General features: G+C 37.3%; 1 long non-coding RNA gene across 1 annotated transcript; it reads right to left on the reverse strand.

Annotated features, from left to right (window-relative positions):
- Positions 1-386: 386 nt before the first annotated feature.
- On the reverse strand, positions 387-3,764 carry LOC144309716 (uncharacterized). Its single transcript, XR_013375623.1, has 2 exons — positions 2,096-3,764; positions 387-807 (listed from the first exon to the last, which is right to left on the reverse strand). It is a non-coding gene; the product is annotated as an uncharacterized LOC144309716 (long non-coding RNA).
- Positions 3,765-5,159: the final 1,395 nt, after the last annotated feature.

Genomic DNA, 5,159 nt, shown 5'->3' on the forward strand with positions numbered 1-5,159 from the left:
CAGCAACATAAATTAATTCTTCAATAAAAGTGTTGGTCAGTCCTGTGAGGGAAATAAAACATAATTGTTTATGCTTCGTAAGTCTAAAAGTAAAAATCCCACTCATTGCTTATGTTTTTGTGATTTACATTATCTGGTACAGTGACAGCCATACATTAACTTCTCCGATGTCTGATAGTATTTAGGAGAAATCTAGAATGACCTCAGGATGATCTCTCTAGGTCCCGCTGCCTGACTCTAAATTCTATTTAATAACAGTTCGTGAAATCAGCACATCTCCTTAGAGCTCTCCCGTGGGTTGCAAGTGATCAAACAGATAAAACCATAATGACAGGGCAGTGAGATAGGTTTAACAGAAGGAAAATTCTAAAGACATGCAGAATGACTATAGGACTGCACACCAGGAAGGCCATATCTTTTATTAAAATCATCACAAACAAAAGTATCACAATTTTATTAGCTTTACATTTCATTACATGGCATATCCCCAAAATATTAAATAGAACACAAATATCTATGCAATTTTTGGATGAAGAGTATCCTTTGCATTTTTAATTCCTGTGTTTTCATTCAGACATTTATCTGTCTGTAAAACATTTGCTCAACATGCTTCCTGATCTAGGCTTCTTGGCCATGGGACTGACATGTTCCCTGTCATGTAAAATTTGGTAGTTTGTAACGTCTGTGCACATTTCAAGTGTATCTTGCCTTGTCTATAGCAAGAGCCAGTCTGCGTATGTTGGATATACATCCAGCTGCGGCTTCCTGGAGGTCCTGGTCAGAAGACCCAATCATACCCAGCAGTAGCTGTCACATGTAAAAGAGGAGGGCGGAGAGGGAAACAAAGTATAAAACCATTAATCTCAAGGCATAAAGTTAGGCTTTGAAAACAATTTTTAATATTAAATGTTTTTAAAAGTCACCAAAAAAAAAAAAAAACAAAGAAAAGAAAAGAAAAAAGGACAAGAAATGCCATTTAGGCAAATGCAAATATAAATGGTACTTAACCAGACCGAGATTTCTCATGAAATGCTTACCATTTTATTTCCTGAAGCTGAGATAGACCTATTTCTCCCACCTTTCTTTGGTCATCTAACTGCTATGGAGTCTGCTTTGAAATTTGTCTTGCATTCTTTCTGACTTTTCTGCCTCTAGGCCAAGCCAACAGCACACCATGCCTCGGCTATTAGTACAACCTCTTAGATATGATTTCTCTGCATTCCAACCCACTTGATCATGTCACAACTTAATTATGTCAATCCCCTAACTGCATTGACTCCCAGTGCTAAATAACTACAGCTTGGGACAGTTAGTTAACTAACGAGTTAAACAGTCTGTTAACTCATCCTTTAAAGGATTTTTGTGCTTTGGCCTCAGTTTACCTTTCTAGCCGCTTATCTTTCTCCTGCTCTATCCTGTACTCCAAGGTCACACACTTCTCCACTTCTTTTGCCCTGATTGATGCCATCCCTCTTCCTAAAAGGCCCTCTCATTCTCTTCTCTGAATTTCTAAATTTTACCTATCTTTCATGACCCAGTTAACTTTTCCACAAAGCCTCCACTGATTTTCATCAAATAAGATGCTATCTTTGCTTTATCAGAACTATCATAGCAGTTTACTCAAATGCCTATTACTATCCTTATATCATCCCTTTTATTTTTTTTAAGTTTTGTTTTTTATGTATTTAAGTAATCTCTACACCCAATGTGGGATTCAAACCTACAACCCCGAGATCAAGAGTTGCATGCTCTTCCAACTGAGCCAGACACGTGCCCCTATGTCTTTCCTATTAAATAGATATGTAGATTAATGCTTTCTGTCCTTTAGATTATAAACTCTAAAACTTATAATACTGTATCATGCCTAATACACCAAAAAATGACATAAAAAATGTAGACACCAAAAACTGACAAAGAAATTAATTAGAACTTTAAAAAAGTCTATCAGTTATGAATCAGATGAGTAGTTCTGACAAAGGATTTGAAAATTTAATTCGAGTCATCTATTTTCTACACAGTAGCATTTGGGTACAAATGTTGATGACAGAAAAGATGTGATAAGCAAAGAGATATTGTAAAGATAAATGTGAAATACCTTAAATATGACAGGCTTAGGGATTGGACTTTTATTCTGTAGGCAATAAAAAGAAGTTATTTAAACAGTTTAATCAGCAGAGTGACATGATCACATTTGTATTTTAGAAAGACAAATTTCATGACACCATGCAGAATATGGATTATAGAAAAGAAAGGGAAGGATCCTGAAGTCCTTCAGGGCAAAATGAATTCAAGGGACATTTGGGGGTTAAGCTTGTGTTGAACACAAATGGCCCAAGGATATCTGGTTATCCAAAAAGAAGAAAATAAAGATGGTAATCTTTCATCATACATAAACATTATGTCCAGGTGAATTAATGATTGAAATAAAAATGAAAAATATAAAACATTTGGAAAGTTGGAGTTGAGAAAACCCTGATAAAATTGAGGTACTGAAGGATGTCTGGCAACTCAGGTCCTCGACCTCCTCATTGTCCATGGAATTGTCCTCCACTTCCAGGGTCACATCCTGGTCCTTATTTTTCATCATGTTCAACAGTCCCACCAGTGCTTCTTGGACATCTCTATATTAGGCAATCTCAGAACTATCTCGAACCTAATATATTACAGATAAAATTTCTAATTTTTTTCCTATCTAAACCTGGGTCCCCCATCCCCAGTATTCTCCTATATCAGTGAAGATATCACCACTTAGTTGCTCAAGCCAGAAATCTCCTCACCTCACACTCCCACCTCATCTCCCCTGCTTCTATCCAACAATTATATCTTTGTGATTCAACTGCCTACACTTATTCCAAAGTCATTTGCTTCTCTCTATTGCCATTGTCATCACCCCTGTAAAGCCTACAGCACTTTCCCACTGTCCTTGCACCCTCTCTTGCCTGGCCCCCAGTCAATCATTCATACTGTATCCAGAGTAATGTCCTAAATTGTGAAGTTCACTGACAAGGGGCAAAATTCTAGAGAAGCAAAGGGAATAAGACATGATCAGTCTTCTAAGAGTCAAGAGAAAGAAATACCGTCTTCTGAATAAGGGAAACAGAGCTGTTTGGGGGAGCTCCTGACTTGAGAGTTTTGCATTGTTAAAGTAATTAAACAGGAGGCCATTAGATAAAGTGTCTCTAAAGATTTGGTGGCCTATGTAAGCAAACCAAAACCTAATCCAGAATCAACACACTTGAATCTAAGAATATGAAACCTGAGGCCAACCAATCACAAATAGGCTTTCCCAAATAAGGCAAGAGCTTATGCTATAGCCAATCAAATAATTTCCTTGCTTTGCTTCTGTATCTTGTTAAAAACTTTCCCCTAGCTCCTGGAGTGCTCCTAACCACTTTCAGTTTGGCACTGCCTGGTTTGAATCATGCCTCAGTTTATCTTTTTAATAACATTACTAGTGTTTTTCTCCAGCATCATCCGATCACTGAGGTGTAAGATGGAGGAAATAGGTTATAGCACTGCAACTCATTTGAATAGTCATACAGTCTGAGCTGACTGAAAGGACAAACAGAAGGCTACTCATAGGGATGCCTGGGTGGCTCAGTGGTTTAGCATCTGCCTTTGGCTCAGGGCATGATCCTGGGATCTAAGATTGAGTCCCGCATTGGGCTCCCGGCAAGGAACCTGCTTGTGTCTCTGCCTCCTCTCTTTTTGTCTTTTTGTGTGTCTCTCATGAATAGATAAATCTAAAAAAAAAAAAAAAAAAAAAAAAAAAGAAGCCTACTTATAATCTGGGAGGATGACCTGTAAGAATTAGGAAGGTAGGAAGGCAGATCTCTGTGAAGTGAGAAAACAGTGAGATGGAAGCTCAGGATGTTGAAAAATAGGACATTAGAGTTTGAGAATGGATTATGTGGAGTTTAAGATTTTATAGATAAACTTGTATTGCTTATTGACAGGGTCCAGGAAGTGACCATGGGAACATACGTCAATATAAGATTGTTAGGCAGTTTTATACATATGTGCACATGCATACACACACACACCTCTATGAACACATTTATTTAATTTATATTCTTATTCTCTCTGCAAAAAGAGCAAATAGTGCTCTATGAACATTATTGAAAAATAATGAGAAGGAAGAACAGAGTAGCCAGCTCTCCTTGGTTACTATAACACATGGCTTAGGTGTCTCGGTATTATAACTCCCACTTAAATCCCTTTTCTAGCTTGCAACTTTTAACTCTTGATCAACAATTCAATATTTTTATCAATTTATTTATTTTCTTGTACCTCATTTTATTATCATATGAAAGCTGCTAAAGCAGACACAGCTATATGAGGCTTCGGCTACTTCTTCTTGTCATGTCCTGTTATGTGAAAAAAATAAGGGAAGAAAGTGGCACTAGCAGAACTCTGTGTTCATGGTAATAGATGGATCAGTTGCTCAAATTATAGTTTCCTCCTGCATCAGTCTCTAGTCCAGAAGGACATCACCCCCATTGCTAAATAAAGGCATGAAGTAGCTATTAATAAAAATGAGACAAAAGCATTAGATATGGAATATGCTTGCAAGAGAAATGGGAGAAGTTCGATGAATAGGGAAGTGGCTATAATTCAAAATATTCACAAAAAGTTAAGGCTAAGCGATATTATTTATTAATTTATATTATAGAAAACCAGAACTCAATCACACCTCCTTTGCTATTAGAATAATTGAATAAAACTACCTTCATTTTGGAAAAGATTATCCTATAAACTCATTTTTTTTTGAGATTTTATTTCTTTATTCATGAGAGACACAGAGAGAGAGAATCGGAGGGAGAAGCAGGCTCCCTGCGGGGAGCCCCATGTAGTGAGCTGAAGGCAAACGCTTAACCACTGAGCCACCCAGGTGCCCCTATCCTATAAACTCATTTATGAGTTTGATCAGAACTCAGATGCTTTTTTGGTCAGATTTTCTACTTCTTTCTATTGGGTTGGAAGATGTTGAAATTAAAAAATTCAATCTAAGCGAAGGAACATGGAGAAGACCACAGCGAAATGAAGTACACTGATAATTTAATATTTTAAATGATTGTCCCTTCCCCTGCCTGACCTTTACAAGGCACATTAAGGAAAAGATTCGCACCCAGCCTGCTCCTGCTCTCAGACAAAGGTAA

This window comes from Canis aureus, unplaced genomic scaffold (genome assembly GCF_053574225.1).
Source record: "Canis aureus isolate CA01 unplaced genomic scaffold, VMU_Caureus_v.1.0 ptg000196l_RagTag, whole genome shotgun sequence".
Lineage (NCBI taxonomy): Eukaryota > Metazoa > Chordata > Mammalia > Carnivora > Canidae > Canis > Canis aureus.